Here is a 15,419-nt window from a genome sequence, read left to right as displayed (position 1 = left end):
TTACCTGCTGCTGTCAATTAAAGGGAGTGAGGAGGGAGCGGTGGCGGGTTGAGGCTCGCTGTCTGACTCAATGGTGGAAGACCTCAGTATGTAAATGTGACAAGCTGTCTCTCCGTTGTCAATCTGTACAGCCACTAGATTGATTCCATGGACCCCAGCAATGTACCATCTCCCTTGAACAACCCCCCCCTATAATGTTTCCAGGAGACTTTTCTATCCCACCTGCTGGTCTAAGACCCTCATGGCAGGTGTGCCCGGATAGAGGGGAGAGTGTCCAGTGAACATCTATTCGATGATCTCCCCTATCTAGACATGCTGATAGGTTAACCACTTCAATACTACACACTTTTGCCCCCTTCTGGCCCAGGCCAATTTTTAGATTTCAGCGCTGTCACACTTTGAATGACAATTACTCAGTCATACAACACTGTACCCAAATGATACAATAAAAAAAAAAATCCTTGGCTTGGAGCAAGCTCTGGTAAGTAAGCAGCTGGGTTGGTAGTGGTGGTAGGAACGATATAGAAAAGGTGAGAGGGGCTAGGGTTGGTTAGTGAACTTTTTTCAAAAGCCAAAGTCAATGAGCCTGCCATCGGCCCGTACTGCAAAGGTGAGCAGATGGATGGAGGGTGGGGGATTGGGGTGGGGGACGGGTTGTGTCCAAAGGTAGAAAGAGAAGGAATTATAGTTTGGAGGGCAAACATGACTAGAGAGGGGGTGTGAAGGGGGGGGGGGGCTGGAGTGCTAAGATGAGCAGGGGCATGTGGAGTTAAGCAGAGATGAAGGGATTTGGGGTGCAAAGTTTTGCAGGGGGATTTAGAATGCAAAGGTGTACTGAGAGGAGATGGATAGATATGCAGAGATTAGCAGAGAGGCAGGGAAGGATCTGTCACAGTAAATACCCCTGTTACATGGTTGGTAAGTGTAAGGCTCCATTAACATCATGCAGATGTGACAGAGCTCGCATGTTCCCATACATCACATGTAGGCCAGCCCCTGCTACTCTTACCTCAATGACTAAACCCACAGTTCGCCATGGTGTGCTATGCGTGCCACATTACTACCCTACTAAAACTACCCAAAGGCACTCTCTTTCTCCCCCCCTTTCTCTGTCTCTCTCACCCCCTCTCTCCCTCACTCACTCTCGCTCACCCTTCCTCTTTCTCTCACCCCTCGCTCTCTCTCTCACCCTCCTTCTCTCTTTCACCCCCACCCCCTCTCTCTCTGATCCCCCACCTCCCCCTCACCCACTCTCACCCTTCCTCTTTCTCTCACCCCTCTCTCTCTCACCCTCTTCACTCACTCTCTCTCACTCCTCTCTCTTTCTCATCCTCCTTCTCTCTTTCACCCCCACTCCATCTCCCTCTCACCCCCCACCTTCCCTGTCTCACTCTTTCTCTCACCCTCCTTCTCTCTTTCACCCCCCACCCTCCTCACACACTCTCTCCACCCTTCCTCTTTCTCTCACCCCTCTCTCTTACCCCCACTCTCTACCCCCACCTCCCCTTCACCCACTCTCTCTCACCCCCCTTTCTCTGTCTCTCTCACCCCCCCACCCTCCCTCACTCACTGTCTCTCAATCATCCTCTTTTTCTCACCCCTATTTCTCTCTCACCCTCCTTCTCTCTTTCCCCCCCACCCTCCCTCCCTAACTCTCACTTTCACCCTTCCTCTTTCTCTCACCCCCCCTCTCTCTCTTATCCTCTTTCTCTCTTTCACCCCCCACCCTCTCTCCCTCTCACCTCCCCACCCTCCCTCGCTCTCTCACACTTCCTCTTTCTCTCACCTCTCTCTCTCTCTCTCTCTCTCACCCTCCTTCTCTCTTTTACCCCACCCCCTCTCTCTCTCACCCCCACCCTCCCTCACTCACTCTCTCTCTCTCACCCTCCTTCTCTCTTTCACCCCCCACCCTCCTCACTCACTCTCTCCACCCTTCCTCTTTCTCTCACCCCTCTCTCTCTCTCTTTCTCACCCTCCTTCTCTCTCTTACCCCCACTCTCTACCCCCACCTCCCCCTCACCCACTCTCTCTCACCCCCCTTTCTCTCACCCCCCCACCCTCACTGTCTCTCACCCATCCTCTTTTTCTCACCCCTATTTCTCTCTCACCCTCCTTCTCTTTTTCACCCCCACCCTCCCTCACTCACTCTCTCTCTCACCCTTCCTCTTTCTCTCACCCCCTCTCTCTCTCTTATCCTCCTTCTCTCTTTCACCCCCCACCCTCTCTCCCTCTCACCTCCCCACCCTCCCTCGCTCACTCACCCCTCCTCTTTCTCTCACCCTTCTCTCTCTCTCTCACCCTCCTTCTCTCTTTCAACCCCCGCCCCCTCTCTCTCTCACCCCTCGACCCTCCCTCACTCACTCTCTCTCACTCTTTCTCTTTCTTTCACCCCTCTCTCTCTCACACTCCTTCTCTCTTTCACCCCCCACCCCATCTCCCTCTCACCTCCCACATTCCCTCAATTACCCTCTCTCACCCTTCCTCTTTCTCTCGCCCCTCTCTCTCTCACCCTCCTTCTCTCTCTCACCCCCACTCCCTCTCTCTCTCACTCCCCTTTATTTAATGTCATTTGTTTACATATTTAATTTGTTTTTACAAAAGCATTTTTGCATTTTCATTTTATTTCCATAAAAAGGTCCACCAAAATCCTCAGCACCAGGCCCATGATGCTCCTAATCCAGCCCTGGTTGTGAGTTCGGAAGTCGCTGCGATCCCTGCTCCCACACGCATAGTTGTGAACCTCGAGTTAAACCTGAAACAACTCTGAAATATCGAATCGTTACTTTTTAAAGTCCCTACAGGTTTTGTAAGTCAAGTCACGGTTCTTCTCTTCAGGATCTACAATTAAATACCCAGCAGCAGAAGATGGACAGCTTCCCAACTTGGTATGCATGAGGCTGGCTTTATAATAAAAAATATATTTCCTAACATGTAGTAGAAGGATGTCTACAAGGACAGATAGTACATTGGTAACTGCAGACAGTGGTGGCTGGTGCTCAAATTTTTTTGGGGGGAGGTGCAAACAAACTGAAAAATACTGAAAAAGAACATCAATGTACTCTTTGTTATGTACTGTAGATAACAAATTCTCATTGGCTACTGATTTCTGGATATTATATTTAATTGCAGGTATCATCTTCTCTTTGAGGCATGTAAACTATGCTATCACCATGCATTCTTTTTTCTATAATAAAGTCTGCATCAGCTGGGGACGACAGTCACAAAGTTTATCAGTTTTAATCAGCTCAGAGATTCCCTTTAATTAAAGCAGACACACAATAACAACATAAAAGTGAATAGCTACAAAATAACACATCCAATGTTCACCTTTAGTACTTTTGTCTACCAGTAGATGTCCTCATGCTGATGATCAGCATCATTTAACCCACTTTCCCTGAGCCTAGCTCATCCTTGACCGCCCCAGGCTGTGACTGGACAGTGAAAAGAGAAGCATCACAGTAATAGGCTAATTTCTCTGTCACTTTGTACTCTCCTTGTATCAACATATTTCATATTAGCTTAAAAACTTGATGCGGTACCCCTCTAAGTGCCAATTCTTCTGGCTTTGCCATTCCACTGTGTGCAGGTGTGGGTAAGCTCATCCAGGAAGCGCTGTGTATTGTGATAGGGACCACCGCACACTGAACAGCTCAAAGTGCCTGAGAGGCCGCCTCTATGAGTAAGCCCCACGGGTGGGGTGAAACATGTGAGAGGGTGTGACCCTCGAGAGGAGCTGGGCCTGAGGCCGCTTCTTACATCTCAGGCAGTTTAAGCTGCTATGTGTGCAGAGAGTCCTATCAAAATGCTTCATGTTAGCATATAAACTTACTGGCTCCATGTGCTGCTTCTTCTTTTCACACTCCAGCCATGCTGTACAGTTAACAGAACAAGGGTGCACAAACCGCTTCAGGCATAAAATGGACACACCCAGTCCAAGGTGCTAATCCCCGGCTCATCACCATAGGCAATATCAAGAAGAGAAAAAAAGATTGATCGCACACTTGGATCCAAAAGATGCTGTAGAAATTTCTTTATTGTCATGAGCCAGACAAAATTGCAATGATGATCAGTTGACGCGTTTCACACGAAAAGAACCGTGCTTGTTCACAACAATTGAAATGCTCACAATACAAGCGATTTAAAGGCGTATATCAAATCAAACACCTAATGCAAAACACCTGTAGTTAAAGAGCTATCAACACAAAACTTCACCGACATAAAAACATTTCTTAAATGCTAAAACATCTGATCATAAAATTGTCAAAGCAAAAATAGATAATGTAAACATGTAAACAAGAAATGTATTAAAAACAAAAACAAAAATAGAAAAATGAGAGAAAAAACATGTATGTATACCAATATAAATCACATATATCACTATATAACAAACTGAGTCTAAAATTGAGTCTTTGACCATTTTATGATCAGATGTTTTAGCATTTAAGAAATGTTTTTATGTCAGTGAAATTTTGAATTGATTGCTCTTTAACTACAGGTGTTTTGTGTTAGGTGTTTGATATACGCCTTTAAATAGCTTGTATTGTGAGCATTTCAGTTGTTGTGAACAAGCACGGTTCTTTTCGTGTGTAACGCGTCAACTGATCATCATTGCAATTTTGTCTGGCTCATGACAATAAAGAAATTTCTACAGCATCTTTTGGATCCCAGTGTGCGATCAATCTTTTCTTCTCTTCTTGATTCATGCTGTACAGTTACTTCAAGAGATTGATATCAGGTTACATTTAGGCACTTACGCTGCTTGCATTTAAAAGTACATTTAATTATGTTTTATTTAATACATAGTTGCACTGGTTTGTGTCTACTTAATTTAGTGTTCTTTGTGTTTGTGTTTTTCTCATTTTTGTCTATATTTGATTGTTCTTGGCGTACTTTTACTTTCATTTTTAAATGCTCATGCATGAACCCTTCCAACAATCTACAGTCGGCTCCCTCTTGCTTCTCTGAACTTCTGGATCATGACCAGTTCCACCTCTGCATCCTTTTCTAGTGGAGCTCGATCTCAGCCTCTCGTCCTCTACCAGATCCAGTGGGACTCCCAGTGGAACAAATGATGGAGTGGTTGCAGCCCATACAGCATAATGTACTACAATGGAGTAATGAGCAGTAGGGCTGGAGATGGGATGTGGGCACTGAGGCATCTCTGGATCTCCTGTAAAGGAAGAGATGCAATTGTTCTTTTTTAACCGCTTCAGCCCCGGAAGGTTTTACCCCCTTCCTGACCATAGCACTTTTTACAATTTGTCTTTAACTGACAATTGCGCGGTTGTTCGACGTTGTACCCAAATTAAATTCACGTCTTTTTTTCCCACAAATAGAGCTTTCTTTTGGTGGTATTTGATCGCCTCTGTGGTTTTTATTTTTTGCGCTATAAACAAAAAAAGAGCGACAATTTTGAAAAAAAAAACAATATTTTTTACTTTTTGCTATAAATATCCCCAAAAGTTTTTAAAAAAAACAAATTTCTTCAGTTTGGGCCAATATATTTTCTTCTACATATTTTTGGTAAACAACATCTCAATAAGCGTATATTGATTGGTTTGTGCAAAATTTATAGCGTCTGCAAACAATGGGAAAGATTTATGGCATTTTTATTATTTTTATTTTTTTAAAATGGTGGTGATCTGCAATTTTTAGCAGTACTTCAACATTGTGATGGACAGATCGTAGACTTTTGACACTTTTTTGGGACCATTGACATTTATACAGCGATCAGTGCTATAAAAATGCACCGATTACTGTGTAAATGTCACTGGCAGGGAAGGGGTTAACACTAGGGGGCGATCAAGGGGTTAAATGTGTGTTCCCTCAGCATGTTCTAACTGTGTGGGGATGGGAGTGACTCGGAGAGGAGCCATATCGTTTTTCCTACCTAGTAGGAACAAACGATATGGCTCCTCTCCTCTGACAGCACAGGGATTTGTGTGTTTATACACACACAAATCCCCGTGCTGACGCTCGTGCACGCTATCGTGCGTGGCCAACGGGCAATGTGCCCTCCGGCCACACGCATTGGGTCCCCCGCCATGCAGTGCGAGCGCTCCCTCAGGTGCCCGAAAATGGGTAGGACGTACCCATACGGGATTTCGCCCAGGAGAGCCATTGTGCCACAGTATATCTGCGTGACACAGTCGCCAAGTGGTTAAAGATGACGTTAACTTATGGCAATTTTTAGATAGTAAATTGATCCAGCTTGGACCAACATACTGTAAGTAAGCAGGAAACAGAACAAGGGTGCTCACACCGCTTCAGGCAAAAAATGGTCACACCCGGTCCAAGGTGCTAATCCCGGCTCATCACCGTAGGCAATATCAAGAAGAGAAGAAAAGATTGATCGCACACTTAGATACAAAAGATGCTGTAGAAATGTCTTTATTGTCATGAGCCAGACAAAATTGCAATGATGATCAGTTGACGCGTTTCACACGAAAAGAACCATGCTTGTTTCGTGTGAAACGCATCAACTGATCATCATTGCAATTTCGTCTGGCTCATGACAATAAAGAAATTTCTACAGCATCTTTTGGATCCAAGTGTGCGATCAGTCTTCTCTGCTTACTGTAAGTATGCACGTGCCACCCCTGTGGGATCCCTCTAGATCAGCATTTCTCAACCAGGGTTCCTCCAGAGGTTGCTAGGGGTTCCTTGAGCAATTTATGCCTCTCAGATAAGTTTCCAATAGGTGTAAGGAGCATTCTTCCCACTGACCATCACACTAATGTATCATGAGTTGTAGATATAGTCATTTCTAGCAGGGGTTCCCTGAGACCGGAAAGTTATTTCAAGGGTTCTTCGGTGTTGAAAAGATTGAGAAAGGCTGTTCTAGAAGCTGAAAATCACTTTAGTAGACATTGCTACTACACCACTACTACAGCAATCTCTGCTAAATTCCGGGTGTGCCAAGTGGCTGCCCTACTGCACTGGGAACATCAGAGGCTGTCTGCTCATAGGTGTCGTTCAGAGAACATTTTGCATTTTCTCAAGAAATACAAAGTGCTCTGTGAGATGAAGTGGATATCATGACATCCCTGCCCTGCTTTTGCACCTCATCCATTCATTGAGAAAATGCAAAGTGTTCTCTGAAAAGCACCCTACCCAAGCGAGCGTCATCCTGTGTTGGTAATGCAGGTAATGTAGTCGCTTGGCACTGGACCCCTAAGGTAGTGGGGATCACTGTAGTAGAGGTGTGCTAGTGGTGCCTACTGCAGTGATTTCCAGCTTTCATGGTGATTTCACAGATATGTTATACATATCTACACTCAACCAATCTAACTTTGTAAAAATTGCCATACCTGGAATTCAGCTTTAATTTTAATCAAATTTGAAACTACAAGCTGTAGTGTAAAAAACAAACAAACAAACAAACAAACAAACAAACAAAAAAAAACCTTGCAAATGCATTTTATATTTACAGACTTGAGTTAATGATTTTTGGAATACTAAAGGCTAACATAGCATTATTTTGATCCAGGAAATTGATCTGACTGTCCTCAGGCGGGTCAGAGTATTTTTTTTTTTCTTCTTTTTAATTGGAAAAATTTGCATATGGGGATTTCAGGTTACCCTTTTCTGGATCAAAACCTTCTCAATCTTTTCCAAGGAAAGCTTGAAATAATGTCCAAGTGTCTGGGATTTTTTTTATTATTATTATTACGCCTGTTGTATGCAACAAGACTATTTTTAACAATAATTATAAAGGTAACAATAAAAATGGGCAGAAAGGAAATGCAGAGAAAAATGTAGAATTATTTTACATTGGTGATCAGTGGGAAGAATGCTCCTTACATTGGTGATCAGTGGGAAGAACGTTCCTTACATTGGAGGTCAGTGGGAAGAACGTTCCTTACATTGGTGATCAGTGGGAAGATTGTTCCTTACATTGGTGATCAGTGGGAAGAATGTTCCTTACATTGGTGATCAGTGGGAAGAATGTTCCTTACATTGGTGATCAGTGGGAAGAATGTTCCTTACATTGGTGATCAGTGGGAAGAATGCTCCTTACATTGGTGATCAGTAGGAAGAATGTTCCTTACATTGGTGATCAGTGGGAAGAATGTTCCTTACATTGGTGATCAGTGGGAAGAATGTTCCTTACATTGGTGATCAGTGGGAAGAATGTTCCTTACATTGGTGATCAGTGAGAAGAATGCTCCTTACATTGGTGATCAGTGGGAAGAATGTTCCCTTACATTGGTGATCAGTGAGAAGAATGCTCCTTACATTAGTGATCAGTAGGAAGAATGTTCCCTTACATTGGTGATCAGTGAGAAGAATGTTCCCTTACATTGGTGATCAGTGAGAAGAATGCTCCTTACATTGGTGATCAGTAGGAAGAATGTTCCTTACATTGGTGATCAGTGGGAAGAATGCTCCTTACATTGGTGATCAGTAGGAAGAATGCTCCTTACATTGGTGTTCAGTGAGAAGAATGTTCCTTACATTGGTGATCAGTGGGAAGAATGCTCCTTACACTGGTGATCAGTAGGAAGAATGCTCCTTACATTGGTGATCAGTGGGAAGAATGTTCCTTACATTGGTGATCAGTGGGAAGAATGTTCCCTTACATTGATGATCAGTTGAGAGAATGTTCCTTACATTGGTGGTCAGTGGGATAAATGTCCTTACATTGGTGGTCAGTGGGAAGAATGCTCCTTAAATTGGTGATCAGTGAGAAGAATGTTCCTTAAATTGGTGATCAGTGAGAAGAATGTTCCTTACATTGGTGATCAGTGGGAAGAATTTCCCTTACATTGGTGATGGGTGGGAAGAATGTTCCTTACATTGGTGATCAGTGAGAAGAATGTTCCTTACATTGGTGATCAGTGAGAAGAATGCTCCTTACATTGGTGATCAGTGAGAAGAACGTTCCTTACATTGGTGATCAGTAGGAAGAATGCTCCTTAAATTGGTGATCAGTGAGAAGAATGTTCCTTACATTGGTGATCAGTGAGAAGAATGCTCCTTACATTGGTGATCAGTGGGAAGAATGCTCCTTACATTGGTGATCAGTAGGAAGAATGCTCCTTACATTGGTGATCAGTGGGAAGAATGCTCCTTACATTGGTGATCAGTAGGAAGAATGCTCCTTACATTGGTGGTCAGTGAGAAGAATGTTCCTTACATTGGTGATCAGTGAGAAGAATGCTCCTTACATTGGTGATCAGTGGGAAGAATGCTCCTTACATTGGTGATCAGTAGGAAGAATGCTCCTTACATTGGTGATCGGTGGGAAGAATGTTCCTTACATTGGTGATCAGTAGGAAGAATGCTCCTTACATTGGTGATCAGTAGGAAGAATGCTCCTTACATTGGTGATCAGTAGGAAGAATGCTCCTTACATTGGTGATCAGTGGGAAGAATGTTCCTTACATTGGTGATCAGTGGGAAGAATGCTCCTTACATTGGTGATCAGTAGGAAGAATGCTCCTTACATTGGTAATCAGTGGGAAGAATGTTCCTTACATTGGTGATCAGTGGGAAGAATGCTCCTTACATTGGTAATCAGTGAGAAGAATGTTCCTTACATTGGTGATCAGTGAGAAGAATGTTCCTTACATTGGTGATCAGTGGGAAGAATGTTCCTTATATTGGTGATCAGTGAGAAGAATGTTCCTTACATTGGTGATCAGTGGGAAGAATGTTCCTTACATTGGTGATCAGTGAGAAGAATGCTCCTTACATTGGTGATCAGTGAGAAGAATGATCCTTACATTGGTGATCAGTGGGAAGAATGTTCCTTACAGTGGTGGTCAGAGGGAAGAATGTCCCTTACATTGGTGATCAGTGGGAAGAATGTTCCTTACAGTGGTGGTCAGAGGGAAAAATGCTCCTTACATTGGTGATCACTGATCAGTGGAAGAATGTCCCCTTGCATTGGTAGGAAGAATGTCTCTTACACTGTGGCTCAGTGAGGGGAATGCTCCTTACATGTGTCAGTAGTATTATACGAGGACAGTTTTACCCTGTGGAATACAACTGACCAGCTACCCTCTGCTCTGAACCTTTTGCAAAGTATATGCAGATTACAGTATCAGTGGAAGCAATAGTGGAACTTAGATCCGGAGGACATGGTGATTTCAAGATGAAACGCGTAGATCAGGACCTCTGGTTACATCACTTCTGCTTTTTGGAATGTATGCTGGAGGGCACAGGGGTGTTACTTTGTGTTTACATGAGATCTCATATGTACAGTATGTGCATTGGCTCTTTCTTTTAAGTATATAAAAAATGTATACATACATACCACGCTATGAGAGGCTCTTCCATTTTCTTCTGGACCTGTTATGCATCTTTAATTGACAAACATAGTTACATAGTAGTTACATAGTAGGTGAGGTTGAAAAAAGACACAAGTCCATCAAATTCAACCTATGTGCGTGATTATATGTCAGTATTACATTGTATATCCCTGTATGTTGTGATCATTCAGGTGCTTATCTAATAGTTTCTTAAAGCTATCTATGCTCCCCTCTGAGACCAAACGAGGAACTAATGTGATGCCAGTGTACACGGAATACCAGTGACGAATCTACTAAGTGGGATATTCCTTGTCTTGACAATATTTAACTTTCTTGCCTATTCAAGAAGTCAATTTGATCTGGTAATTGCGGTGATAGGTTTTTGGGCACACTTGAGTGAAGTCATTGGCATTGATGCCTTCACCATTATTGTCTATAGAGTGGCTCTAACCACTATCACTATTTGAACTTTATAGGGGTGATTTCAGTGTGCTCTTTCTCACAATTGATACAAATTATCTATTATTACAATTTATTTTTTCGTTAATGGCGATTATTGCGTGTGTATTATAAGCGCTGTCTTCCCTCATTGAGTGTGTTGATATTGGTGGAACATATTCAGGAGGAGTCCAGTCCAAAACTTGACACGGTCTAATGGCACCTGGTATCACAGTGTAACATTCATTTATACAAGTGTTACAGAAGATTTAATTTCCTTATTTTTAATTGGAAAAACAGCAGAAAGTGTCACCCACATCAAGAAACAATTATCGTAATGTTATGCTGCGGGTTCCATGTTCTACACATCTTTGAAATGCAAATAAAGACTTTTATGATCCTTCCTACATTTGAAGTGCACGTGTTTCCTATTTGACCGGTGAGTACTTTTAATGTATGTATGTATAAATGTTGTATTGCATCGTTTTTATTTTTTTATATCAATAAATGTTTATTCATTTTATCATGGTACAAGAAAGATACACAACACTAAAAGTATCTACAAAATAGATAAAGAATCAAGGAAACAAGAGGAATGACAAAGGGTATTTGGCAATACATCATCATAAGGTTGCCTAGCAGGGCAAATATTTATAGATACAAATACAGCTGCATCATTTTTATTTTTAACTGGTAGTAATTATGTATGTATTATTAAAGTTTCATTAAACCCAGACTATGAAAAACTCTTATTGCATGCTATAACAGAGTGTGCATACTTACAAAGCCACTAAAGCATTTGTTTTGTGTAGAGTGAAATATACTTGGTTGATCCTGACTTCAGTTGTCCCTCCCATCTTCTCTGTTTCTCCATTGGAGCCTGGGATTGTGTAGACCAGCTGTTATCTACTGAGCATGCTCCAGTTTCAGTTCCATTCAAAGCTCTTCGTTCCCTCCTTTTTCTTACCTGTGCAGCCCACATGAGTATAGAACCACACACGTGGGCATGTACACAGTGTTCTTCTTCAGTGTCATGAGCTTAAGGAGTAACTCCACTTTTGTTGAGAAAAAAAACATTCCCTCCTGGGTGATCCATGTACATTACAAGATTGTTAACAACCTTTGTTGCAGATTCCTACCTTTTGTTATTCTGAAGAAATCCATCTGTGTTTCTTTTGTTCCTCTGTTCTGAGTGGGTCAAATGGGAGTGGTTTCATATTTAACTGTCAGGTGTGCAGCTGCAGGGCACTAATGAGGAAATCTGCTGGGCCTGCATCCCTTTAGACGTGTTCCTATTGAAAGTATCTGTCCAAAAATGACATTTTTGTTGCAGGGGATGCCTGAAATCTGACTTGTATATTAGGCAGACTTCTGGGAAAATTGGTGAGCCAATCACACAATCAGGAAATTATGTTTCTGGGGGTGATCAGTACACATTCTGTGTACAGAACAACTCCAGGTAACCATAGTACAATGCATTCTCAGAAAATTACAGTGGCTGCAGATTGAAAAGGAAAGGTAATTTTTAATAACATTCAATATGAATAGTGTTGCAATTATGCATGCTATATTATTTTTTCTTTATTTGCTTTTTTTTCCACGAAAGTGGAGTTACCCTTTAACTAAACCATCTACCACATCCACATGTGAATATGTACATGTAACATATAATATCAGTTCAAAAATACATAATCTGTGAAAAACAAAGTAAAAATGAAAAGAAATAGTCCACGTGTCAAAAAGTCCTCTTCTCAAGAATCAATAATAAAGCCTCAGCATCAGAGCTGGTTCTCCACCACTAATGAATTGAGAAAATCCATGCAAAGGCTACCACCACTTCAATGGTATACGGTAAATACAGGCCTACCAGCTATATATGACTAAAAGGTCACAAAAGGCCTATTCAAAATGCATTGGGGTCACCACACTTCCTTTGGCATAAACCTCAAGATGGTCAGGATACTTACAAGGATGTATCCAGCAGAATGAGTACACAGTGTTAAATGGCATTTCTGTCAGGAACTATAAACTGGACGGAGACAAAAAGTGCAGTTAAAATCACACCTTTCATGACATGGCAAAAATAACACAGTTCAGGAACGTAGTCAAAAAACAGAAGCCAAGGTTTGGATGTCAGAGCGGGTAATCGGACAAGCTGGGGTCAGGAAACCAGAAGTCAGCATAGTCAGGAGCAAAAATCAGGAACGAGAATCGGAAGGGAAGTCAGCCAGGTCAAGTCATACACAGAAGCACAGGATGGAACGCACTTAGAGATGATGGACCACGCAAGGGCAAGGAGGAAATGTGCTAAGCTATTTAACTATTTCCATACCAGGCCAATTCTGGCACTCCTCTCCTACATGTAAAAATCATGTTTTTTTTTTTTGCTAGATTCCTCAGAACCCCCAAACATTATATATATTTTTTTAGCAGAGACCCTAGGGAATAAAATGGCGGTTGGAACTTTTTACGTGACACGGTATTTGCACAGCAATTTTTCATGAATAAAAAAAATTAAATAAAAAATAAAACAGTAAAGTTAGCCCACTTTTTTTGTATAATGTGAAAGATGATGTTACGCTGAGTAAATAGATATCTAATATATCATGCTTTAAAACTGCGCTTTAACATTTTTTACAGGTTACCTGTTTAGAGTTACAGAGGAGATCTAGAATTATTTCTCTCGCTCTAACGTTCATGGCGATACCTCACATGTGTGGTTTTAATGTAGTTTACATATGTGGGCACAATGTAAGCAGGCGTTCGCTTCTGCTTGCGAGCATGCGGAGACGGGCGCGATTTACATTTTTCTTTTTATTGTTTTTTTTTTTTTTTTTTTTACACTTTCGCTTTAATTTTATTTATTTATTTTTTATCACTTTTATTCCCATTACAAGGAATGTAAACATCCCTTGTAATAGGAATAGGCCATGACAGGTCCTATTTACAGAGAGATGTGGGGTCCATCATACCCCACATCTCTCTTCTAGCATGGCAAGACTGAGATAAAAAAAAAAGCAATCTCAGCCTTTCCTGTTAAAAAAAAAAACATCAGTGTTTACATCTGCTGAGGCCGGACTTAACGTTGCTCCCAGCCTCTGAAGGTTACAGAGACTGCCGGGGACCATCTGGTAAACTTCCGCCGCTGTCCCATTCATTCTCCGGCTCACCGATCGCACAGGTGAGCTGGTAGAAGCTCTGACTTAGCCGATTGATTGTTTTTACGGGCGGCGGGAGGGACATGCCCCCCTGCAGCTGCACCCATTGTTCAGATATCCCCATTCAAAGTCCAGGACGTTATATGAAGTACAGAGAGCAGGGAAAAGGGGCTGGCTGTAGGCTGGACTAATAGGGCAGGGTAATGGTAACCAGGTGAGTGTCAGAAACCACAAATCAGACTGAGACAGAAGTACAGTTAAATCACACTTGTTTAACAATAATTAAAAAAAGTTAACAGAGTAAACATAGTCAAAACAAAGCCAGAGTTCAGGAACCGGAACGGATAGTCAGACAAGCCAAAACGTCAGGGAACCAGAGATGAGCGTAGTAGAACAGCAAGCAGGATCTGGAGCTGGAAGTGATGTCAGCCAAGCAAGTCTTTAACAGGAACACAGGAGAGCGTCTTTAGAGATGTGACCAAGGCGAAGGCAGAGATCATCTGGACTGGAGGGCTTAAGTAGGCAGGACTGAGGAGCAGGATATCATCAACAGGTGAGTCACTGTGGAGAGATAGGAGCTGGCAGTTAACCGACAGCTGAGTGGACAGCTTTGAGAAGGAAGGGGTGAGCCCAGCCTTGACAATAGCCCCTCCTCATTGACTCCTCCCCCTGGGAGGACCACAAGATTTGAGGGGAAAATGTCTATGGAAATCATGGAGGAGGAGAGGGGCATGTATGTCCGAGGATGAGACCCAAGAGCGTTCCTCCGGACCGTACCCTTTCCAATGCACCAGGTACCGTCAACAATGGACTGTACTTCATACTCCTTCTGGTTCCCGATCCTGCACAGGGTGAGGACGAGGCACCGAGGTGGTAAAGTGGTTGCAGACCAAAGGTTTTAATAAGGAGACATGAAATACATTCAAAATACGCATATTAGAAGGAAGGTCTAATGCATAAACCACTGGGTTAATCCTGCGAAGGATACAGAAAGGCCCAATAAACTAAGGAGCAAACTTCAGAGAGGGAACACGAAGTCGGAGGTTGCGAGATGACAGCCAGACCCTGTCCCCAACCTGGTAGGAATGCACAGGCAGGCGTCTGCGGTCAGCATGGAGTCTGTACCTATCATTAAGCATGTTGCAAAGCCTCTTGGACTTGTGTCCAAGTGGAACGAAGACCACAGAGATGCTCCTCTAATGCAGGAATACTCTGTGCAACAAATGAGTCAGGCAACATGTTGCCTGAAAGTTGGAAACCATATTTCGCCATAAATGAGGACAATCGGGAAGCAGAATTCAAGGCATCAAGGCACTATTGTGAGCAAACTTTGCCCACGGTAAGAGGTCTGACCAGTTGTTATGATGGTAAGAAATGTAGCAACGTAAGAATTGCTCCAAGGACTGATTGACTCATTCTGCAGCCCCATTAGACTGCGGGTGATACACAGAGGAGAAAGCAAGCTGAATATCCAACTGTGCACAAAAGGCTTGCCAGAAACGGGACACAAACTGACTACCACTGTCTGAAACAATCACCTTGGGTAGCCCATGTAAGCGAAAGATCT

This window comes from Aquarana catesbeiana, linkage group LG13 (assembly GCF_042186555.1).
Source record: "Aquarana catesbeiana isolate 2022-GZ linkage group LG13, ASM4218655v1, whole genome shotgun sequence".
NCBI lineage: Eukaryota > Metazoa > Chordata > Amphibia > Anura > Ranidae > Aquarana > Aquarana catesbeiana.
The sequence above is the reverse complement of the archived record's forward strand: the minus strand, read 5'-3'. Positions refer to the sequence as shown.